This window comes from Apium graveolens, chromosome 4, assembly GCF_009905375.1.
Source record: "Apium graveolens cultivar Ventura chromosome 4, ASM990537v1, whole genome shotgun sequence".
Taxonomy (NCBI): domain Eukaryota; kingdom Viridiplantae; phylum Streptophyta; class Magnoliopsida; order Apiales; family Apiaceae; genus Apium; species Apium graveolens.
This window is the reverse complement of record NC_133650.1, coordinates 149,594,156-149,621,134: the sequence shown is the minus strand read 5'-3', so window position 1 is coordinate 149,621,134 and position 26,979 is coordinate 149,594,156.

Genomic DNA, 26,979 nt, shown 5'->3' with positions numbered 1-26,979 from the left:
TCTTTAAAAGATCCTTAACTTACTTACTTGTATTGCCATCATTCTTTTGGTTTACTTGTGCTCCTAAAAGGATTGTTCTTTTGGCTTGCTTGAGCTCCTAAAAGAATTATTCTAATGGCTTGCTTAAAGTAATCCCAAAAAGAATTGCAACCTTTCCAACACGGTCCTCCATACCTATTCTACAATTACTTAGCAAATAATCTTGCACAAGTTTTTGTTAGTAGACCAGCATATAACATTATCATTATATCACTGCACATATAAAATAATATGTTTGTGCCTAGTGATAATAGAGTTATTAGTATAACAACTCTACTAGTTTATATTAAACTTGTAACTTTAGTTAGAGTGCCATACCATGTTCTTGACGATTGCTTGAGTAGTACACTAGTTCATACCAACCTGAAGTGAGATTATGAAGAAGAGATATGCATAGTCCAATAGATCTACAACTGCAAAGTCCATGAACTGTGGTACATTGACTTCCACTTTTGACTCACCAACCAGGAGTGCACTTCTACTCATCTACTAGAGTCCAATTCCAAGTGTAATGTGCATCAGTTGCCTGATATGTCGTAATATCCTCAAGTCTTGTCACTAGTGCTTTCTATCAGATACTGCTTCCTGATAATAACCTAGCATCCAGTTTGGCCTTGTCCCTCATAATAATGCCATTGTCATCTAGTTTGACTTCTGGTCATCCTTATACCAATTACAAAGTTGTCAATTGGTTTGGATACCAGCTTCCCTTTAATCTGCTTGCAGACTGATTGAGCTCATCTGGCTTTGCAATCACCCAATGAATCTGGATCTATTAGAGCTTCTGTAACTTTCTTAGTTTCTTCTTCAAATAGAAAACTAGAGAAATAATCATTCGCACTCAATAGCCCTGCTAATCATTACTCCACCATCTAGATCACTTAAGAACTAGACTCTGGGAATAGACTTGACATCATACCCTTTGTCTCAGCATATATGTTCTTGTTGTTCTGAATTTTCAATGTGGTGTTGTGTCTGACTAGTTGATCCTTCTTTTGTTTCCCCTAAGCTGTTTTTGGGATTTCCTGAAAATCCTTACCCTTGCTGGCTGGCTTCATTGAAATAATGAGTTGTGTTATACATTGTCATTCCACTGCTTGGATATGAATCATCAATACCATAAATTTCTCCTTTAATAGCTTGGAGCATGGAGTTGTTGAATTGTGCACTTAGACTTTATATCACTTTCTGTTAATCAACCACAAACACCCTGTAGGTTGTAAATTCCACTGAATAGCCATGAAGAATATCCTTACAAGTCTTAGCTGCAAATGCCAAGATCTGCAAACAACTAAAAACATTTTATTGTTTGCTTCTATGGAACATTCTCTCCAAACACTTTCAGGTTATCCAGTGTTTGCTTCTGCTGGCCATTAACTCATTAGTGGTCTTCATATATACATCCCGATCAAGGCTTGATCTAACTTGTTGCAAACTGTTCTGACTGCTCCAGCCCTTTGGTATTTAGAAAGTCTTGATTAGCTTGATATTTCCCTTGTAGCTTTAATCAAGTTCCGGTTCTTTCTTTGTACCCCTCCATTCTGACACAGAGTTCCTACTGCTGAATATGTCTCAGAATATTCTTGATGTTACAGATATTAATCAGAACTGCTTCTTAAATTCAGTCCCATTATCTGACCAAAAGATCATTTCTTTTACAGTTGCTTCCAGCTTGATTTTTCAGATATGATCAATCACCATATGTGATATCTTGTCTTAAGAATGCACGAACAACAACTTTGTTTCATAAGAGTAGTCAACCACCATCACTAAGGTATATATTTACTATGATGTGATGTTGTCTTTGACTCCTCTTTTTGACATGCCTCACATTTATCATCTTCTGAATTCCAAATGAGGCAGTCCTCTCACTAACCACTTTTCACAAAAGAGTTCCTTGAGTTGATGTTCAAGGGTGAGAGCTTCTAATGCCATAGCTAAACTTTTGTCATATGAAGCTTATTGACTTCACCTTTCCTGATAGTCTAGCCACGAGCATATCCTTTCCTTACTCTAAGAAGAGCAAGCTTCTCAACCTTCCTGCTTCAGATAAGACACTAATCCTTCTTTGAATTGACATTTTGTCCTTTGATGCAGAACTGCCTGATAAGAGGATTTGTGCCTTAATTCTCCAGCAAGAAAGATATTTCAACATTATCAATGACTCCAATAATTAGTTGTTATCAGTGATAGCAATTTTTGAGTACATGATGACATCCCTTTTTCTATATAGCTTGTCCCGTGATGAAAACCTTTGCCTGTCATCTCCAAAGATTATTGACGGAATAACTTTTGTTGATCACATTTGATTGTGAGGCTCCTTCTTTGATCATATGCCTTCAGCATGAATTACCAAGAATACATATGAATCAATTAACCTGTTATGTCATGCACTCATAAATAGATTAACAGTTCTTGGTACCCAACTTATTAGTTTGGGTCCAGTTGGATTAGAGATTTTATTATAAACAGAGATAACAACAGCTGCAACCTTATCATGCTAATTCTTATCTTTGACTGACCACTTTCTCCATTTTAATAGCCTTGACAGATTTGTCTCTAGGCTAGGGGAAAAATGGTTCCAACCTAACATAAGGAGGACTAGTAGTCTTTGCCCTATAATCCTAGACATGTTTTTTCTATAATTAATACAAGTACTAAGAAATGCATTCATGGCATGAAAATAAGCATTGAAATAGGAGTTCATGGCATTCATTCAGAAACATTATGCATAAGAATTAAGCAAGACATGCATGATATGAAACAAACAGAATTAACAAATAAGTCACTAATCCTATCTAGTAATCCTGTTGATGAATCTCATCTAGCTATCTCGATCCAATTATAAACTAATACATCTTAACAAACAATTCAGATCAAATAAATAAATCACATTGTATTAGGATATAGGAGATAAGCATAAACAAAGGTCTTATATGCTGGAAAAACATATATCTCACTAAAGCAATAAATCATGTTCAACAAATATTCAAACACATATATAAGATCATCTAAAATAACATACACTAGTTAAACATCAATCCTAGTTACCAGAAAAATAATCTAGTGAACTAGTTCAGCATTATCTATGTGTGATGCTATCATGTTTGTGCGAGTGTTAAACATTTAAACACTAAGATCTTATCATGCATTAAATTTTGAAAACAAAATATTGCAGTGGTTCAAGAAATTGAAACCTGAGATATGTGAGTTGGATCATCTTCAGAGATTGCTATTAAAGCAAGATATTCATGATTCTCGTCATCTGATCCATCCCAACTCTTTCCCATACACTATAAGTTTTGACTAGCTGCTTCCCTAAGAAAACATTCCATATTTGTCTCAACTCTTTAACTGAATCCCTACTCATCCTTGTTTGTCACGCTTCTTGTTCTGTTGTAGCAAAACCCCTGATAGTTACTTGACACAGATTGCTTGTCAAACCTGTAACTATCAAATCTTGTATTTGTCCCATTCTCAGTCTTGTAATCACCCCTTGAACTGAATCTGTAAGAATCTATGCTTCAGAATAGATAGGCTAGATCCTTGGATATAACTTATGTACTCCTTGTGAATCTGATGCGACTACACTTCCCTGACAAGTGAAACACTGCCCTGATATCCAGTCCCTCAAGTGCATACCTGAGCTTCTTCTAATTCAGCTATCAGTAACTCTTGCATTCTGTCCTGAGGTTCCAACTTTACTGCATGTAACTGAGATGTTTGTTTGTCCGCACTAATCTCTCTGACCTACACAATTTCTGCCTGTATGATCTCATTGATTCCTGGATAAATATAGCATTGGTACAAACCATTGTGTGACTGGATAATCTGGAATCATATAGTTGTCTTAAAATCTCCGAGCCCCCGTAGAAATTTCATTCATTTCCTGCGTCAGAAAACCCAGTGGTATCCTATGGAGTAAGCATATAAGGAAGTTCCATAATTTTCGTTTGTAGGTCTTTAAATCAGTTCCATCGGAGTAAGAAACCCATTATCTTCAATTTCTGTATTCGGGAATTTTCCGTCTGAATAGCACATGGTCTTCGTTTTCTTCAAAAGATTAAAATTCACTGTAAAAGCCCGGAGAAATCCTGAGTCTACCAATACCTTGAGTACCCTTAATTTAATATTTAAGAAAAATTAAATTTTCAGTATTTTTAATTTTCTAAGAAAATAAATTAATCAAAAATAAATATTTACGTAAAATCTAATTTTCAAGAATTTTGAATTTTCTTAAAAATTAAATAAAACGTAAATTATTATCTAAGAAAAATTTAAATTTAAGAATTTTAAATTTTATGTAAAAATGAATAAATCAAAAAAAATTAATTTTAGGGGTTACAAACATTGTTGAGTGCTCTATGGCGACTCCTTCTGCAAGCCTGTGGCGACCTCTCTGTACAGTACAGTAAATTTAATGCAACTCCCTCTTGGCGATCAGAGTAAATGACCTGTGTTTCTTGAGCTGCCTTAGCCTTAGAAATCAGAACGCTATGGCGAATTCTGATTTTTGTGGCGACCAGGGAAATTCCTAGCTTATGTTTGTGCGGCGATTGCAACTGTTTAAACAAAAGGCTGCCTGTCCATTCTTTTTTTTTAGTCCCCGCGCGTAGCTTTGTTCCTAAGGCTGCCAATTTCTATTTCTGTGCGGTGCACTGTACCTCAAACAGTTTATCTTTTGTTTAAGATTAAACCGAGTGCATGCATTCTGAAGTCTCTAACAATTGAATAACCAAAAAGTGGCAGCCATAATAAGTGAATAAAGGATGCCAAAACAACTTCTTTTGTTTTTGATTATTTTGCCCGAGTATAGAACAAATCACAATACTCAAAATTGGCAGCTTAAAACTCCTGAAAAACTGATTTAAATTAATAATTTTTTATTTATTAAAATTTAGATAATACATTAATTTAATCAAATTTATAAAATAAATTCATTTAAATCAAGTTCATATAAACTTATTTAAATTAAATTTATAATATAAATTCGTTAAATCAAATTTAGAAAATAAATTTATGTAAATGCAAATTAATAAAATAAATTAATTTAAGGATCCTGATTTGTATATCAATCAGTCAGCTCTGATACCAATTGTTAGGTCCCAAATTATCGTAGAAGGGGGGGTTGAATACGATAATTACTAAATTAAAAATTCTTTCGAATATTTAGCGGATATAGATTTAGTGCTCGGTTAGTGGTTCTGTGTTCTTGAGGTGAATAGTGTTTGGGAATATAAAACTAGGAACACAAGATATTCCGGGAAGTATATATTCATATATAAATCCTCGGGGATGTTGCTACAGTCCGGTAAATAAATTAACCAGCTACAATCTAAGAAAAATAAAGTTCCTAGCTTCTACAAAGATTCACAAATCAAATCCTATACAATAATCTAGCTTTTTTTGTACTAGGATTTAATTACCGGGTAACGATTATAATGCCCCTAAGAATATACAAGAATTAAATCGGGCATTATAACGTTACTCTGGTGAGAAGTTAAACGGATATACAAAAAGTTTGAGATTCTCTGTAAATCTTTGTTGCCATCTCACTACTCTCTTGGGAAAGAAGATGAACAGAAATTAATCCAAAATGAATGGCTGAATTTCTTCAGCTGCAAAGTGTAGTCTTTATATCCAATAAAATTATGTGGCTGAGGATTCTGTGGTGACCAGGTACTATAGGCTCTGTGGCGACTCCTTGGAAACACAGGGGAGGGAGTTTTTGTTCTGTGGCGACCAGATAACTCTTGGAGAGATTGCCTTATTATTTTAACTCCCTTGTGGCGACCACAGGGGCACCTTTTGTTTATTTCTCTGGCGAGTACTCTTTACATAGTACTAGTACTACAACACATGTACTTGATTTAAACAAAACATCAAGTACACGTTTGGTTTATTTATTTTATTTTTCTTTTTCTTTTTTTCTTTTTGATTTCTTTTTGTTTTATTTTTGTTTTGTTTTTTTTCTTTTTCTTTTTAAGTTTAAATTGTAACTAAATTAATTTATAAAATTAACTTAAATATAACTTATATAAATAAACTAATTTAGATTTATAAAATAAACTTATTTAAAGTTTATAAAATAAATCAATTTAAGTTTATTAAATAAATTATATTAAAGTCCTTTAAATAAATTTATTTAATTTACCAATTAAACTTTGAGCGTCGCCAGTCCCCTGAGTTGTTTAGCTGTACACCCCGCGCACCTCTTCTCGTACTTTAACAGATAAACGTTCAATCTAAGTACGTTCCTCAACTAAAAAAATCTTCTATAAATAATACCCAGATTTCTTTCACGAGCTGTTGACGCCTAGTGCAACTGGTCTGGTTCACAGACGAGTAACCTCGATTCAGGTCTTCGTATTATGGCCTTGATTAAATTGTTAAGCTTGCAACAACTTTATCGCTTCAGACACTGACTGTCAATAAACAACTGTACTTTCACTGGAATCCTTTATGTTACTTTAGAAAATGTCTTCATTAACCTCTGTCTATACCCTGTCTTCAATTCTTCAAATTCCTATGCTTCGAACACTGTCTATCTTCAATCAATGCCAATACACTGAAATCTTTCGGTAGCACTTGTATACTGAATCTTACACATTTCTCAAACCCTGAAAGTCTTTAACCTTTGTTCTTCACTGAGGCATGATCATATTAATGAACTTCTTTCAGTGACCAGTAGACAGACTTCAGTCCTTCTTTTAATCTCTTGATTCTTTGTATTTGCCTTGTCTTCATTCTTCGTGATTTCTTGTGTAGACGTAGTATTATTAACTTTTCTTGTTCTAGTGTTGTTATCGTGTTGAGTTATCACATAACTGTTCGTACAGCTACGCAGTCTCACCAATAGTCACAGATCAAATCATATGGAGAAGTCATTCGAGAACTGTAGAATAACTTATCGAGAAGTCCAAAATAACTTATAGAGAAGTCTCAGAGATATCGACAAGCCAAATGAAGATATGAAGATTGGAGATATCGATAAGTCAAATTATCATTAGAGATATCAGAGATATCGATAAGTCAAAATGTATATAGAGATCTTTGAGATATCGACAAGTCATTTCTACATTAGAGAACTCAAAAATATCGACAACTCAAAATGAAGATGTGAAGATTGGAGATATCGATAAGTTAAATTCTCATTAGAGATCTCAGAGATATCGACAAGTCAAAATGCTTATAGAGATCTCAAAGATATCGACAAGTCATTTCTACATGCAGAAGTTTGGAGACCTCGACAAGCAAAGTTCATTTATAGAGAACTCAGAGACCTCGACAAATCAACACACTTATAGAGAACTAAGAGATCTCGATAAGCCATTATACTTATCGAGATGTCAGTTCTTTATAGATCAAACTGGAGATCTCGATATAAAACTCAAGTACATAATATAAAAAAGTTGAAGATTCAAGATTATCAATCAATAAACGATCTAACCACTTAGATTGAAAAATATACAAAAGCAGCTTGAAGAGTTCAAGATCAAAGGCCAAGATTAACTAACAAAGAAAAGTCACAGATTCACAGTATTTGCAAAGATACAATAAGCCATAAATGGAAAGCTTTAGAGATAACTTAAAGTAGGGTTTAGTACATCTTATTGCATGCTGTGTAAACCTGTGTTTACTAATCTATAAAGTAAACATTGGTCCTTTGCTTTTAAATTATATCAAACAGATCTAGAATTTCTTGTAACTCTTTCAAGGAAGAAGCCGAGTTCTTTACTTACAAGGAACCCAGGATTTGTAGCAAACACTAGCTTGATTTTAATACAAAATTAAGTGAGTTTTGAAATATTGTGTGCACTGTTTATTTTCAGTTAACATAATATTGCTGCATTTCTTATCTGCTTTCTTCACCAACTAACAAACATTCAAAAAGCCTTAAAAATATCCAAAACACATTCACCCCTTGTGTTGTATTCATTACCAAACATGAAGTAAATTTCAGTGAAAAGAAGTTGATCATAAAGCAAGAACTTGATGATGAGGATAATGAGAAAAAATGCACAGAAACAACTACAATTCCTAGTTGAGAAAAAGCCCATGGTAAACCAAACTCCCAAGAAACCAATCAAGGAAGTTAAGACTGAGAATGCAGGAAAGAAGAAGAAAAATAGAAATGGGAATGTTGGAATAAACAAAAACAATAACTTTGCAGGAAATAGTGTTAAAAATGTGGCTCTACAAATTATCTAACTCACCTTTGTAAAAAGGCTATTAGTGAGCCAAGATTGGGAGCATGCAAGTATAATGAAGCAAAATATGACGCCCTCCAAACCCGGGGTCTAGATTTGGGGGTCACTCGCCAATAAACCAAAATAAAATAATCACAACGGAATAATATAATAAATATGGCCCCTTGCATGCAACTGGATCGATCACAGGTTATAGTATGGAACAGGCACTGATACAAACCAACTGTTATTACAAACCATAAGTCTAATTAGTTTTACAACTTATTTAAATTTTATTACAAACCTTTATACTATTCAAGCGTCCCAAACTGTCTACCTGGAAAACACACCAAACTAATTACAAGCACTCGACTTCTGATCAAACTTAGGATTCAAGCCTGCTCTGGCTTAGCTGAAAGATTAGAATAATAAACAAGTATGAGCGAAAAGATGCTCAGCAAGTAATATAGAGTTTGTAAGTGAACAACAATAACAATATCTGAGTAAAATCAAAAGCTGATATAAACTTTAAAGTTTAAGCGATTGTTTAATAAAATTCAATTATGCACTATGCCGTTCCTGATGATCAGTCATGAAACAACACCGGTATCCCGCAGCCATACCGTAAATATAGGTATCGATATCCCGCAGCCATACTGTACCTATTGGATATCCATGAAGAAGGCATATACTCGCCTAGTAAGATATTACACTTTCGTATAATAACTCACACTGGACCGGTGCCTCGGCCCCTTATACTAACCAAGAATCAATTCACAAAATAATTTTGATTAAAGGAGTCGGATCAATGACATCCTTATCTATTCAACTCCCCATGTCACATGGTCCGGAGTTATCTCAACAACTGATGGTGAAATAACTAGAACAATTAGTTATTCGCTAATCTCAATTCAAAGTTTCACTGTATAGAGTATATCTGGACAGTATAGTTATTCACTGTCTATCGAATCAAAAGGTTGGTTCTAGCAGAATGATTGCTAGAATACGAGAATGTCAATAAATATAGGAATATTATTATTCAATATGCTATCAAAGTATTTATAAACAGTTCTTATATTTGAATATGTAAAATGATAAGCTATTCTGAATTTAGAATATGGAAGAATACTTGCATAATATAGTTCGAAATGTACATCACTTGAACGATAAGTGAAGTTAGGGTTACTTGCCTGGTATGCTCGACAACTTCTTACTATAACTCTGCTTATAACTGCTGGCTACTATCTCCGTCTAACACTTGACTGCACTCCTTGCTACTTGATTCTATAAACAAAAGGACTATCTTAACTGACAAAACCAAACTCAATCGATGTAACTATACGTCTTGACATCTACCCGACCGTTTATAACTAAGCATGGCATTTTAAACTGTAAACAAATAGCACACATATCATGTAACACATAATCATGGCATTTGTATAACACGTAATTACGTATTTCATGTAACACATAAGTCAGATCATTAAAAGATAGGTCCTAGGGCGTTTAAAATGAAATTCAGATCAATATTAGCATTTACCGATAAAATACCGACTCAAACTGATACACAAATCAAATGACATTGTAATACAAAAGCAATTAGGACTCAAAAGTATTTTTATTGAAAGCGCAATATTTTTCTGAGTCTATACGCGTTCGCTTCGTATTAAACGGACGAACGGTTTATTTATTATGAATAAAATAAGAAATAAATAGATTTAAGTCAATTAATAATAATATTAATTGATTTTTAAATACCAAAACTGAATTTTTAAAAGCCTAAAAATAATTTTTAGAAATTATTTAAATTAATTATAAATAATTTATATTTATTTAACTATTTATAAATGAAATTAATTGATTAAATGATTTTTAATCAATTAATTAAATTCATAAATAATTAACTAAAATGAATTATAAATAATTAAATCAAATTAGATTTTTGAAAATAATAAAAGAAAATAATTTTAGAAATTTAAAATAATTAAGAAAATAATTATTATTTTTTTGTTTAACATTAAAAATAATAAGTACAGGATTTTTGAACATAAAATGAATGATTTTATTAAAAATAGAAAATGGATTTTTGACTTAAAAAAAAAATAAAACAGAAATTCAGAAACATAAAAATTAGCACAGACTTAACAGATATTGGATCAAACGGTGGGGAAACAGGGGGAATGGCCGGAACTCCGACGAACACGTTGCCGGAATCTGGAATTTTCCAGAAACCGGCCGACGTCCGGCGTAGTTCCGGGGGCTCTAAAACCCGGCCCCAACAGGTCTGTTTCAATCGTTTTTAACACACAATTCATCCCATAAACTCCCAGTAATCCGATCAACCCAAAATCAACAGAGAACTACTATTCGAGCACCGGTTCCGGCAAAAACGCCATGGAATCCGGTGAGCTCGACAAGCTTTTCCGGTCAACACCGTTTTTCTTCATTTCAACACCAAATCGAGAGATTCTTGTTGAAAAATCAAGCCTTTTACATCTACAATCTATTCGAATTAATCACAGTATCAAACAATCAAACTATAGCTTGGAAATTCAAAATCAAAAATCAAGAAAATCCAAACTCGACTAACACGAATTCGAACTGAAACGATGCAAATTTATATATAAATTGACTCTAAACATCATTCTAAAACTGTCTGTAACATCAAAATCAACCCAGAATCATCCAAAAACAAAAACGATTTTCAAGAATAAAAAGATAAAAAAATCGACTTTTCGATTTACTGTACCTCAGATCAAAATATTGGTATCAATGGAAAGCTCTCTTTGAGAGGAAGATTTTGGTTACTAGCACGTCTGATTTGGTTTCCAGAATCGATCAAAAATCACGATTGAAGTTAAGGAAGAAATTCTCACCCCCAAAGTTGTTCTTGGTGTTTATGAATTTTCTGAATTTTTTAATAAAATAAAATGAATAAATTAATTCTGTTAAGCTATTTATATTAATTCTGAAATTATATCCCCAAAATAAATTAAGGGTATTTTTATCCCTAAATTACAATAATTAAGCCCCAAAATAATCATTACGGGGAATAATTTTAAAAACGATAAAATACAAAATTAATGTCAAAATTTCCCAAAAATTGCGAATAATTCAAAAATACAAAAATAAAGGGTATTTGAAATACGAATAATTTTATAAAAATAAAAACATCGATTTTGTGGGGTTTGATGTCCCGGTGGGGTCCTGGTCCGTTGATTTTTGAAAAACGGAAACGATCCCTAAATTACAAGAAAATCCTGATAACACGTAAAATGTATTGGAACATGCGTAAAATGAAATAAAGCGAGTACCTTAATAAATATGCGAATAAATAAGAGTTCGAATTGCATATCGATTCATATAATTGCAGTTTAAACACATTTTGATCAATCGAAAAATTTTCTGGCCCGCACAGAAATACACATAACAGCCATAACATCTCATATCATGGAAATAATTACTTCAAATTTATAAAACACATAATATTTATTTATTTAACATATAATATTCACATAATTTTCCCGGATATTACATCCTTCCCCCCTTAACAGGATTCTGTCCTCAGAATCAGCCTAGGAAAATAAATGAGGATACTTGGATTGCATTTCGCTTTCCAACTCCCAAGTCGACTCTTCAACCTTGGGATTCCTCCACAAGACTCGCACTAAAGATACAGACTTATTCCTAAGTACTCATTCTTTCTTATCTAAAATCTGCACTGGTTGCTCTACAAAAGATAAATCTGGCTGAATCTCGATTGGCTCGTATTATATCACATGGTTCGAATCAGGCAAATAACGCTTCAACATTGACACGTGGAACACATTATGAATATGCTGCATGTGAGGTGGTAACGCTAACTCGTAAGCAACTTTTCCCACACGCCTCAAAATCTCAAAAGGGCCAACATAACGCGGACTCGGCTTTCCTTTCTTTCCAAATCTTGATAAACCCTTCCAAGGAGAAACCTTCAATAACACTGCTTTTCCAATTTCAAATTCCATATCCTTTCTAGTAGGATCAGCATATTTACGTTGACGGTCTTGAGCTGCTATCAATCGTTTCCGAATAAGTTCTATTTTCTCCTTTGTCTGCTGGATCAATTCTGGACCCAAAATCTTTCTCTCACCAATTTCTTCCCAACATATTGGAGATCTGCATCTTCTCCCGTATAAGGCTTCGTAAGGCGGCATCCCAATACTGGCATGATAGCTGTTGTTATAGGAGAATTCAACCAATGGCAAATGTTCATCCCAACTCCCTTCAAAATCTAGTGCACATACCCTCAGCATATCTTCAATAGTCTGAATCGTCCTTTCACTTTGACCGTCTGTCTGCGGATGATACGCGGTACTCATGTTCAGCTTCGTTCCGAGACAATCTTGAAAACTTCTCCAAAATCTTGAGTTAAATCGAGGATCTCTGTCTGAAACTATGGATACTGGAACTCCGTGTCTTGTCACAATTTCTTTAAGATATAACCGTACCAATTTATCCATTGAGAATCTCTCGTTGATAGGAAGAAAATGCACCGATTTCGTCAATCTGTCGATAATAACCCAAATAGCATCATGATTCGCCCTGGTCCTCGGTAATCCAACTACGAAATCCATCGCGGTATGCTCCCACTTCCATTCTGGAATGTCCAATGGTTGTATCAGTCCACTGGGCCTTTGATGTTCCGCTTTGACTCGCTGGCAAGTATAACACTTACTTACCCATTCTACAATTTCTTTCTTCATGCTTGGCCACCAAAAGTTTTCTCTTAAATCTCTATACATCTTCCTACTTCCGGGATGAATTGAGTATCTGGAGTTGTGAGCGTCTCAAAGAATTTCATCTTTCAGCTCGGCTATGTTGGGTATCCATATTCTGGAAGAAAATCTTAATATCCCTTTATCATCCTTTTGACTTCCTATTTCTTCTCCTGTCAAACTGTCTCGTTCATGGCTCATTACTTCTTCCTGACATCTTCTTATTTTCTCTAATAATTCTGGTTGAAAAGACATTGCACACAATACTTCTGTAGATATACTTGGGATACTGACCTCTATTTCCAGCTTCTCAAATTCCCTGATTAATTCCTCGGATGAAGTTATCATGTTTAACCTTTCTTTTCTGCTCAGAGCGTCGGCCACCACATTTGCTTTACCTGGATAATAGTTGATAGTACAGTCGTAGTCCTTGATCAATTCTAGCCATCTTCTCTGCCTCATGTTCAATTCCTTCTGGGTGAAGATATACTTTAAACTCTTGTGGTCCGTGTAGATCCCGCATTTTTCCCCATAAAGATAATGCCTCCAAATCTTCAATGCAAACACTATAGCTGCCAATTCCAGATCATGCGTTGGATACTTTTCTTCATGTGGTTTCAACTGTCTTGAAGCATAGGCTATCACCTTGTCATGCTGCATCAGAACACATCCTAGTCCTTTGTACGATGCGTCACTATAAATTACAAAATTTCCTTGATCATCTGGCAAGACTAGCACTGGAGAAGATACTAATCTATTCTTTAATTCTTGGAAACTTTCCTCACACTTCTTATCCCATTCAAATTTCTGGTTCTTCCTGGTGAGCTTTGTCAATGGCGTAGCTACCTTCGCGAAATCCTGCACAAATCTTCTGTAGTAACCTGCTAATCCCATGAAACTTCGCACTTCTGTTGGTGTCTTTGGCCTCTCCCAGTTGATTATGGCTTCGATCTTCGCTGTATCTACTTCCACTCCTTTATTGCTAATCACGTGCCCAAGAAATCGTACTTCTTTTAACCAAAATTCACACTTGAAAAACTTTGCGTATAACTTCTCCTGTCGCAGTATCTCCAGAACTATCCTCAAATGCTCTACATGCTCCTCTTCTGTTTTGGAATAGATCAAGATGTCGTCTATAAACATGATCACGAATTTATCCAAATACTTCTTAAATACTCGATTCATCAGATCCATGAAAGCTGCTGGTACGTTGGTTAATCCAAATGCCATCACCAGAAACTCATAATGCCCATATCTGGTTCTGAACGCAGTCTTCGGAATGTCTTCAGGCTTGATCTTCAGTTGATGATATCCGGATCTTAAATCAATTTTAGAAAACCATACAACGCCTCGTAATTGGTCAAACAAATCATCGATCCTTGGTAACGGGTACTTGTTCTTAATAGTCAGCTTATTTAACTCTCGATAGTCAATACACAGTCGCATACTCCCGTCCTTCTTCTTGACAAACAGTACTGGTGCGCCCCATGGGGATACACTGGGTCTTATAACTCCTTTCTCTAGAAGATCTTGAAGCTGAGATGCCAATTCTTTCATCTCTACTGGTGCCATCCGATACAGAGCTTTAGAAACTGGTTCTGTTCCGGGTGCTAGATCAATTGCAAACTCAATTTCTCTGTCGGGAGGTAATCCTAGTAGATCGTCTGGAAAGACATCTGAAAATTCATTGGCAACTGGAATCGCTTCTAGTGCTGGAACTTCTTTGTTGGTGTCTAACACATGGGCCAAATACGCCTCACAATTCTGACGCAATAACTTCTTTACTTGAGCGATCGTTAAGAACTTCTTCTCTTGCTTATTTCCTCGAAATATCACCTTCTTCTTACTATCCAAGGTCTGAAGTCTTACTTTCCTATTTTTACAATCAATCTGAGCGTTATTTTCTGACAACCAATCCATTTTCTAAAATAACATCAAATTCTCCCAACTTAAAAGGTATCAAGTTGGCATGGAAATGATGTCCTCCTATCTCAATATCACACCTCGGGCATACTCGATCGACGGAAACTTGATCCTTATTAGCTAATTCTATCATTAACGCTTGTTCTAACAACTTAACTTCACAATGCAGTTTATCGACAAAACTTTGAGAAATAAATGACCTTGTAGCTCCAGAATCAAATAGAACTTTAGCATCTACGGAGTTGACTGGAAGCGTACCTGCAACCACGTCAGAACTCTGAACAGCATCCTGCGTAGTCATATTGAATGTTCTGGCTTTTGGCTGGTTCTTGACTAATGCTCCTTCAATCCTTGGCACACCTTGAGATGATGGTCCTGCAATCCTTGGAACATTTACACTTTGTGCTTGCTCTTTGCAGTTGTTGGCATAATGTCCTGTCTTCCCACATCAGAAACACGTAACTTCTTGCATCTGATTGCGGCACTCATGTGCATGATGTCCCTTCATATTGCACTTGTAGCACACAGAATTAGCTTTACAAATCCCAGAATGTTTCCTGCCACAAAACTTGCAATCTGGCATTGGTGGACGATTGGACCTCTGCTGATTTGAATTCTGAAAATGGTTGCCTGGTCCTCCATTTCCTGATTGTGGTCTCTTGAATCCCACATTCCTATTACCCTGAAATCCTGGCCTTTTGTTGAAACGGCCCTGAAAATTACTTGACTGCTGACCTCCCTCTGAGGTTTCCATTTTCCTTTTCTTCCCATCCTTTCCTTTCTGAGACATATCACTCCTACTCTCAATCACCATTGCCTTCTGAACCACTGCCACATATGAAGTCAACTCAAACATGGCCACTCTATTCTAAATCCAAAACTTCAATCCCTGTTTAAACCTTCTGGCTTTTTTTTCATCCGTATCAACCTGGTCTGGCACGAACCTTGCTAACTCAGTAAACTTAGCCTCGTACTCAGCCACGGTAAGATCACCCTGGGTCAGATTCAAGAATTTGATCTCCATTTGGTTCTTCATATACCTCGGGAAATACTTCTCCAGGAACAACTCTGTGAATCTCTCCCAAGTTATAAACTCACCTCCTTCCAATGCTCGCGTGGATTCCCACCAATAGTTCGCCTCGCCCTTTAGAAAGTAACTTACAAACTTGGTCTTCTGTGCAGTTCCTGCTACGACTAATTCAAAAGCCTTTTCCATTTCTTTGAGCCATGCATTGGCTTCCATAGGATCAGCACTTCCCTTGAACTCAGGTGGCTTCAATGCTTGAAACTGCTTAAAAGTCACTGTAGGTGGTGCTGCTGCTTGTTGCTGCTGCTGGTGTTGTTGCTGCTGTTGTTGCTGCTGTGTAAGATGTAACATCTGCTGTTGCATCAGTCCCAACATCTGGATAATCGCTGGATCTGTACGGCTCTCGGTACTACCCTCTCCTGAATTATTCCTTCTCTTTGGTGCCATTATTCTGGTAAAAGAACAAGCAACATATATAATAATCTGTCAAGCATTGTGTCAAATATGTAGCAATTCCTTAGCATATCAAAATTCGCAAACAATATCTCTTCCCATAATATCATAAACTTGCTACCATATTAACACAAGCGACATGATTATCACATAATCCTGCTTATTATCTCAAGAATAATAACACAAAGAAAATTTACTCCGAATTATCCAACCCTTTTAAATCCTTGCTTAAATCTTAACTAAACCAACAAAATAGCAGGGCAATGACACAAGGCCTAAGGCTAAATGCAAAACAGAAAACCTAAACAACTTAACTATAACCTAGCCCAATAACCTAAATTTAATCCTATAAAAGCTAGACTACACGCGCCTATCTCATGTGATCTTCCTATGACTCATTTATGACAATCCTACGCCTGTTTCAGTGACCATAACCTGTAGCTCTGATACCAACCTGTGACGCCCTCCAAACCCGGGGTCTAGATTTGGGGGTCACTCGCCAATAAACCAAAATAAAATAATCACAGCGGAATAATATAATAAATATGGCCCCTTGCATGCAACTGGATCGATCACAGGTTATAGTATGGAACAGGCACTGATACAAACCAACTGTTATTACAAACCATAAGTATAATTAGTTTTACAACTTATTCAAATTTTATTACAAACCTTTATACTATTCAAGCATCCCAAACTGTCTACCTGGAAAACACACCAAACTAATTACAAGCACTCGACTTCTGATCAAACTTGGGATTCAAGCCTGCTCTGGCTTAGCTGAAAGATTAGAATAATAAACAAGTATGAGCGAAAAGATGCTCAGCAAGTAATATAGAGTTTGTAAGTGAACAACAATAACAATATCTGAGTAAAATCAGAAGCTTATATAAACTTTAAAGTTTAAGCGATTGTTTAATAAAATTCAATTATGCACTATGCCGTTCCTGATGATCAATCATGAAACAACACCGGTATCCCGCAGCCATACCGTAAATATAGGTATTGATATCCCACAGCCATACCGTACCTATTGGATATCCATGAAGAAGGCATATACTCGCCTAGTAAGATATTACACTTTCGTATAATAACTCACACTGGACCGGTGCCTCGGCCCCTTATACTAACCAAGAATCAATTCACAAAATAATTTTGATTAAAGGAGTCGGATCAATGACATCTTTATTTATTCAACTATCCATGTCACATGGTTCGGAGTTATCTCAACAACTGATGGCGAAATAACTAGAACAATTAGTTATTCGCTAATCTCAATTCAAAATTTCACTGTATAGAGTATATCTGGATAGTATAGTTATTCACTGTCTATCGAATCAAAAGGTTGGTTCTAGCAGAATGATTGCTAGAATACGAGAATGTCAATAAATATAGGAATATTGTTATTCAATATGCTATCAAAGTATTTATAAACAGTTCTTATATTTGAATATGTAAAACGATAAACTATTCTGAATTTAGAATATGGAAGAATACTTGCATAATATAGTTCGAAATGAACATCACTTGAACGATAAGTAAAGTTAGGGTTACTTGCCTGGTATGCTCGACAACTTCTTACTATAACTCTGCTTATAACTGCTGGCTACTATCTCCGTCTAACACTTGACTGCACTCCTTGCTACTTGATTCTATAAATAAAAGGACTATCTTAATTGACAAAACCAAACTCAATCGACGTAACTATACGTCTTGACATCTACCCGACCGTTTATAACTAAGCATGGCATTTTAAACTGTAAACAAATAGCACACATATCATGTAACACATAATCATGGCATTTGTATAACACTTAATTACGTATTTCATGTAACACATAAGTCAGATCATTAAAAGATAGGTCCTAGGGCGTTTAAAATGAAATTCAGATCAATATTAGCATTTACCGATAAAATACCGACTCAAACTGATACACAAATCAAATGACATTGCAATACAAAAGAAATTAGGACTCAAAAGTATTTTTATTAAAAGCGCAATATTTTTCTGAGTCTATACGCGTTCGTTTCGTATTAAACGGACGAACGGTTTATTTATTATGAATAAAATAAGAAATAAATAGATTTAAGTCAATTAATAATAATATTAATTTATTTTTAAATACCAAAACTGAATTTTTAAAAGCCTAAAAATAATTTTTAGAAATTATTTGAATTAATTATAAATAATTTATATTTATTTAACTATTTATAAATGAAATTAATTGATTAAATGATTTTTAATCAATTAATTAAATTCATAAATAATTAACTAAAATGAATTATAAATAATTAAATCAAATTAGATTTTTGAAAATAATAAAAGAAAATAATTTTAGAAATTTAAAATAATTAAGAAAATAATTATTATTTTTTTGTTTAACATTAAAAATAATAAGTACAGGAGTTTTGAACATAAAATGAATGATTTTATTAAAAATAGAAAATGGATTTTTGACTTAAAAAAAAAATAAAACAGAAATTCAGAAACATAAAAATTAGCACAGACTTAACAAATATTGGATCAAACGGTGGGGAAACAGGGGGAATGGCCGGAACTCCGACGAACACGTCGCCGGAATCTGGAATTTTCCAGAAACCGGCCGACGTCCGGCGTAGTTCCGACGGCTCTAAAACCCAGCCCCAACAGGTCTGTTTCAATCGTTTTTAACACACAATTCATCCCATAAACTCCCAGTAATCCGATCAACCCAAAATCAACAAAGAACTACTATTCGAGCACCGGTTCCGGAAAAAATGCCATGGAATCCGGTGAGCTCGACAAGCTTTTCCGGTCAACACCGTTTTCCTTCATTTCAACACCAAATCGAGAGATTCTTGTTGCAAAATCAAGCCTTTTACATCTACAATCTATTCGAATTAATCACAGTATCAAACAATCAAACTATAGCTTGGAAATTCAAATTCAAAAATCAAGAAAATCCAAACTCGGCTAACACGAATTCGAACTGAAACGATGCAAATTTATATATAAATCGACTCTAAACATCATTCTAAAACTGTCTGTGACATCAAAATCAACCCAGAATCATCCAAAAACAAAAACGATTTTCAAGAATAAAAAGATAAAAAAATCGACTTTTCGATTTACTGTACCTCAGATCAAAATATTGGTATCAATGGAAAGCTCTCTTCGAGAGGAAGATTTTGGTTACTAGCACGTCTGATTTGGTTTTCAGAATCGATCAAAAATCACGATTGAAGTTAAGGAAGAAATTCTCACCCCCAAAGTTGTTCTTGGTGTTTATGAATTTTTTGAATTTTTTAATAAAATAAAATGAATAAATTAATCATGTTCAGCTATTTATATTAATTCTGAAATTATATCCCCAAAATAAATTAAGGGTGTTTTTATCCCTAAATTACAATAATTAAGCCCCAAAATAATCATTACGGGGAATAATTTTAAAAACGATAAAATACAAAATTAATGTCAAAATTTCCAAAAATTGCGAATAATTCAAAAATACAAAAATAAAGGGTATTTGAAATACGAATAATTTTATAAAAATAAAAACATCGATTTTGTGGGGTTTGACGTCCCGGTGGGGTCCCGGAAACGATCCCTAAATTACAAGAAAATCCTGATAACACATAAAATGTATTGGAACATGCGTAAAATGAAATAAAGCGATTACCTTAATAAATATGCGAATAAATAAGAGTTCGAATTGCATATCGATTCATATAATTACAGTTTAAACACATTTTGATCAATCGAAAAATTTTCTGGCCCGCACAGAAATACACATAACAGCCATAACATCTCATATCATGGAAATAATTACTTCAAATTTATAAAACACATAATATTTATTTATTTAACATATAATATTCACATAATTTTCCCGGATATTACACAAAGGCTGATTATCCCTACTCATTATATGACAAGTTTGATTGCATAACTTGTAACATGAAGGTAATGACAAGTTTCCACAAGCTGAGAGTAGATCTTAAGAAAGTCAATATTGAGTCCTCAGCTAAAAAGGAAAATGCACATCAATCAATAAACTCTATTCTTTCTGAATCATCAAATTCTACTTCTACCAAATATGTAAAAGGAAGAAAATACCCAACACTACTTGGGTTGCTAAACACACTTAATCCTTATTATGTGCAGGGCAAAGTGAAGAAGGTCATATGGATCATAGACAGTGGATGCTCAAGATATATGACAGGTGATATAGCCCTTGTTAGATATATTTGATAATGTCATGTCTAATATGATTTATGTTTAGTTTTCAGATCTTACTTAAACAGGACAAATCAGTACTTAACTGAAATCAGCACTTATACTGAAGTCAGAACTTAAGTCATCAGTACTTAAGGTTCAGGAGATATTTATCAGAAGATAATATCAGGACTTAAAGGAAATATTCAGATAAGGAAGCAGCTGATTTACAGGAAGAGAAGATCTAGACAAACGTAAGAAGAGATATGCATGAAGAATGAATTCCGTGAAGAATGGAATACTTGGAAGAAAAGATATCTGATTGATATATTTTAACAAGCAGAATTATATTCCATATCAATTAGCGATTATCTTGTAACTGTGTAGTATATAAACACAGACATAGGGTTTACACTAGCAGTGTTATCATTATTGAGAAGATTATTCATTATAACCCTAGCAGCTCTCGTGATATTTTTTCATCACTGAGAAAGGACAGTTCCATACTGTAATAGAGTTTATTGTTTTGAATAAAGTTTGTTTTCTGTTACTTGAGTTATTAGAGTTCGATTTGATTGTGCTATACACTGTATTCACCCCCCTCTACAGTGTGTGTGACCTAACAAGTGGTATCAGAGCCTATCTGTTAACACACAAACAATTTAAAATCTAAAAACAATCATGTCTGAAGCAGAAACTCCAACCAAGCCCACCAAAACTGAAGAACCACCAAAGACACAAATCCAAAGTCGATATGAGACTATTAGAGTTCCTATATTGAAACCGTCTGAATATCCCATATGGAAGGTGAGGATGACTATGTTTCTGGAAGCTACAGATCCAGAATATCTTGACAGAATCAAGGAAGGACCTCACAATCCAACAAAGCTCGTTGTTGCAGTTGTAGGTGAAGCAGCAAAGTCTGTACCAAAGGAGAAAAGTGATTACACTGCTGAAGATATTGCTTCAATTGCTAAGGATGCGAAGGTACGACACTTGCTGCATAGTGCCATTGATAATATAATGTCAAACAGGGTAATTAACTGCAAGACTGCAAAGGAGATATGGGATGTCCTGGAAATAAGATATCAGGGAACTGATTCGATTAAGAAGAACAGGAAGACAATACTCACTCAAGAGTATGAACACTTTGACTCAAAACTAAATGAGTCATTGACTGATTTATATGACAAATTTGTCAAGCTCTTGAATGATTTGTCACTGGTTGATAAGAAGTATGATCATGAAGATTCAAACCTGAAATTCATGTTAGCTCTTCCTGAAAGCTGGGATTTGAAGGCAACAACTATAAGAGACAACTATAATCTTGATGAAACGACTTTTGATCAAATTTATGGGATGCTCAAGACTCATGAACTTGAGATGGAACAAAGAAGCAAGAGGAAAGGAGGAAAGTCAAGGACAGTTGCTCTTAAGGCTGAAGAAGAATCCCCTAAGGCAGCTACCTCAAGGAAAGGTAAGGGTAAAGCGCTCTTCACAAAGTCTGATACTGAGTCATCATGTTCTGATAGTGATGATGACTCAGAAACTGAAAGCTTGACTGAAACGGATGCTGATGAAGAGATGATGAAGCTGTGTGCCCTTATGGTGAAAGGAATCACAAAGATTGCATACAGGAAGTTCAGGAAAGGAAAGAAGTTTTCCTGGAAAGGTGCAAGTTCTGATAAGAAGAATTTCGGAAAATCTGAAGGCAAAGGAGGAAAGTCTGACAGAGGAGGTTACACAAATGTCAAATGCTACAACTGTGGTGAGAAAGGCCACATATCTCCCGATTGCAAGAAAGCGAAGAGTGACAAAGACAAGGCTCTTGTCACAAAGAAGAAAAGCTAGACAGACACCTCAGATTCTGAAAGTGAGGAGAACTATGCCTTGATGGCAAATACTGATAAGGCAAGTGCTGAAAGCAGTTCTGAAGCTGCTGAGTTAAAGGTACCTCAAACTACTTATGCCTTTCATACTGATGATATTAATGAGTTGAGAAGATATCTTAAAACCATGTTCATTAGCTATAGAGATCAAACTTTAACATGTGAAAGTTTAACTTCTGAAAATCTTGCTTGCAAAAAAAGGAATAATTATTTAGAAAAAGAGTTAGTCATGTTCCATCAAACTCAGAAAGATAGAGATGATACTTTCTATGTTAGGGATGAAGTGCTTAAAATGAATAAATCTCTAAAAGCTGAGTTAGAAAAGGAAAGAGAGATTATCAGGACTTGGACTAACTCAGGCAGAACAACTCAGAATTTGTTAAGTAGTGAAAACTGGAAAGAGGGCTTAGGTTATGGAGATGATAAGAATGATAAAGGAACTGTAGAAATTAAGCCTATAGTTATTAAACAAAAGTCAAAGTTAAAACCTGTTAAGTTTGTAGCTATAAAGTCTGATACTGAGAAATCAGAAGTTAAAAAGGAATTAACTTCTGACAAACTAAAACAGGAAAAGACAACTGAAGTAAACGTATGCTTAATGACTAAGAAGCAGCTTAAGCATAAGCTGAAATATGTTAAGAATGCAAACAAGGTAAAATCACCTAGGAAAAATAGGAATGGAAAGGAAGGTGTGAATAAAAGAAATTATTATAAGCCTGTTCCTAATGCTCCTAGAAAAACATGTCATAACTGTGGAAGTTCTAACCATCTGGCTTCTTTTTGCAGGAAGAATAAGAATATAAACTCCTTACCTTTAAAGTCAGGAGTTAAGAGTCAGTCTGTTAGATATAAGCCACAAAATCCTTGTTTTCATTGTGGTAGTTTATGGCATTCCATTTATACTTGTAAGGAATATCATAGTCTGTACTATGATTATTATCAAATAAAACCTTCTTTAAAGAAAGTTACCATTGTTCCTTCTAGTGTAAGTTCTGATTCAAAGTCTGATAGTGTAAATTCTGATAAGAAAAATGTTAACATAAACTCTGATGCTAAATCCGCTGCAAATGTTAACAAACTTAATAAGGCCAAAGGATCCAAGAAAGTCTGGGTCCTTAAAACTAATCATTAGTGGTCTTTGTGATTGCAGGGCAACAGGAGAAACATCCTAGTTCTGGACAGTGGATGTTCAGGACATATGACTGGAAATAAAGCCCTGCTATCAGAATTTGTGGAGAAGGCTGGCCCAAGTCTTTCTTATTGAGATGGCAATATTGGAAAAACTTTGGGATATGGCAATATCAATCTTGGGAATGTCATCATTAAAGAAGTAGCTCTAGTCTCAGGACTTAAACATAATCTGCTGAGTGTTAGTCAAATCTGTGACAGAGGTTATCATGTAGATTTCTTTGAAGAACACTGTGAAGTTATAAGTAAATCTACAGGCAAAGTTGTTCTGAAAGGATATAGGCGTGGTAACATTTATGAAGTCAAGTTTTCAACAAGTACTGATGGTTCTGCAATCTGTCTGATGAGTAGAGCATTAATTGAAGAAAGCTGGAATTGGCACAAGAAACTCTCTCATTTAAATTTCAACAATATAAATGAATTAGTCAAGAAAGATCTTGTGAGAGGACTGCCAAAGTCAGTATTTGCTCCTGATGGCCTTTGTGATTCTTGTCAGAAGGCTAAACAAAGGAAATCCTCATTCAAGAGCAAGACTGAATCATCAATTCTTGAGCCTTATCACCTACTACATGTTGATCTATTTGGTCCAGTAAATGTCATGTCTATTGCAAAGAAGAAATATGTTATGGTCATAGTGGATGAGTTCACCAGATACATATGGGTGTATTTCTTGCACACAAAAAGTGAAACTGCATCTATCTGGATTGATCATGTCAGGCAACTGGATAAATTGGTCAAAGATTCTGTGAAGATAATAAGAAGTGATAATGGTACTGACTTCAAGAATTTAATAATGGAAGAGTTTTGTAAAAACCATGGAATCAAGCAGGAATTTTCTGCTCCTGGAACTCCACAGCAAAATGGAGTTGTTGAAAGAAAGAATAGAACTCTCATTGAAGCTGCACATATAATGCTTGATGAAGCAAAGCTTCCAACCTATTTCTGGGCTGAAGCTGTGTAGACTACTTGTTTTACTCAGAATGCAACACTCATTAACAAGCAAGGAAAGACACCATATGAGATGGTGAAGAAAAAGAAGCCAAATTTGAAGTATTTTCATGTATTTGGATGCAAATGCTTTGTTCTTAAGACACACCCTGAACAGCTATCCAAATTTGAACCAAAAGCTGATAAAGGAATCTTTGTTGGATATCCACTTTCCACAAAAGCCTTCAGAGTCTATAACTTGAGAACAAGAGTGGTCATGGAATCTATCAATGTCTCTTTTGATGATAAGAAGATTACTAGACTTGAAGATTTCAATGATCATGATCAGCTGAGATTCGAGAATGAAGAACTAAATTCTAATACTGAAAACCCTGACAGTCTAAATCCTGATACTGCAAACTCTGATGGATTAACTCTGATGTTATTGAAACTGTGGTGACTACGCCAAAGGAAGATGCACCTATACAGGGGGAGCATACTCAAGATACAACCACGTCTCAAGAAGCATCAGAACATACATCTGGCTCTTCAAGTTCTGATTCGTCAAGTTCTGATAAGCCAAGTTCTGATAATTCTGAAAACTTAAATTCTGAAGAATCCAACTCAGAGAGCATAGTTTCAGGGGGAGCATCAAAAAATGTTGATGGAGATAGCATGGATCATGGGGGAGCATCCAATTCTAGAGAAAACCTTCCATCTGCAAGGAAGTGGACTAAACTACATACACCTGACTTAATAATTGGAAATCCTGATGCAGGTGTCAGAACTAGAACAACTACTTTAAGTGAATGTCTTTACAATTCTTTTCTTTCTCAGACTGAACCAAAGAAAGTGAAAGAAGCTCTTCAAGATGTTGATTTGGTGCAAGCAATGCAGGAAGAGTTAAATGAATTTGAAAAAAACAAAGTCTGGACCCTAGTGCCAAGACCAAAGAACAGATCTGTTGTTGGTACAAAGTGGGTATTCAGAAACAAAACTGATAGTGATGGCATAATTACAAGGAATAAGGCAAGGTTGGTTGCAAAAGGATATTCTCAACAGGAGGGAATTGATTATGATGAAACATTTGCACCAGTTGCTAGATTGGAAGCCATAAGGATATTTTAGGCTTATGCTGCTCACAAAAAGTTTACTGTCTTTCAAATGGATGTGAAAAGTGCTTTTCTCAATGGAGAATTGGAGGAGGAAGTATATGTTGAACAACCTCCAGGCTTTGTAGATCCCAAATATCCTAATCATGTCTTCAGGCTTGATAAAGCCCTTTATGGCCTTAAGCAAGCTCCAAGAGCATGGTATGAGACATTAGCTCATTTTCTTCTAGAAAGTGGATTTAACAGAGGAAATATAGACAAAACACTGTTCTACCTCAACCATGGAAAAGACTTACTTCTGGTTTAGATATATGTTGATGATATCATCTTTGGTTCTACAAATGACAGACTTTGCAAGAAGTTTGCCAAACTGATGCAGTCAAGATATCAAATGAGTATGATGAGGGAACTTAGCTATTTTATGGGCCTTCAAGTCAAGCAGAATGAAGAAGGCACTTTTATTTGTCAAACCAAGTACACCAGAAATTTGCTGAAGAAATTTGGAATGCAAGATTGTTCAAGTGCATCCACTCTCATGGCCACTGCAACAAAACTGGATAAGGATATTGGTAAATCAGTTGATATTACTGATTACATAGGTATGATTGGCTCTCTACTCTATCTAACTGCTAGTAGACCTGATATCATGTATGTTACCTGTCTTTGTGCAAGATTTCAAGCAGATCCAAGAGAACCTCACTTAACAGCTGTGAAAAGAATTTTCAAGTATCTTAAAGGAACAGCTGATCTGGGATTGTGGTATCCCAGTGATTCAGATTTTAAACTAATAGGTTACTCAGATGCAGATTTGCAGGTTGCAAAATTGACAGGAAAAGCACAAGTGGAAGCTGCCAATTTCTTGGAGGCAGATTGGTTTCTTGGTTTAGCAAGAAACAAAAGTCAATTTCCACATCAACTACAGAAGCAGAGTACATTGCTGCAGGAAGCTGTTATGCACAGATTCTTTGGATGAAGAATCAGTTACTGGATTATGGGTTAACATATTTTAAAATCCCTATTTACTGTGATAATCAAAGTGCTATTGCTATGACAGGTAATCCAGTTCAACACTCAATGACAAAGCACATCAGCATTAGGTACCACTTCATAAGGGAACATGTGGATGAAAGTACAGTGGAATTGCACTTTGTTACAACAGATCAACAACTAGCAGATATCTTCACAAAACCACTATGTGAAGCTACTTTTACAAGATTGGTAAACGAACTTGGAATGGTTTCAGGTTCTTTCTCTAAATCTGCTTAGCTCTTGTTCTGATG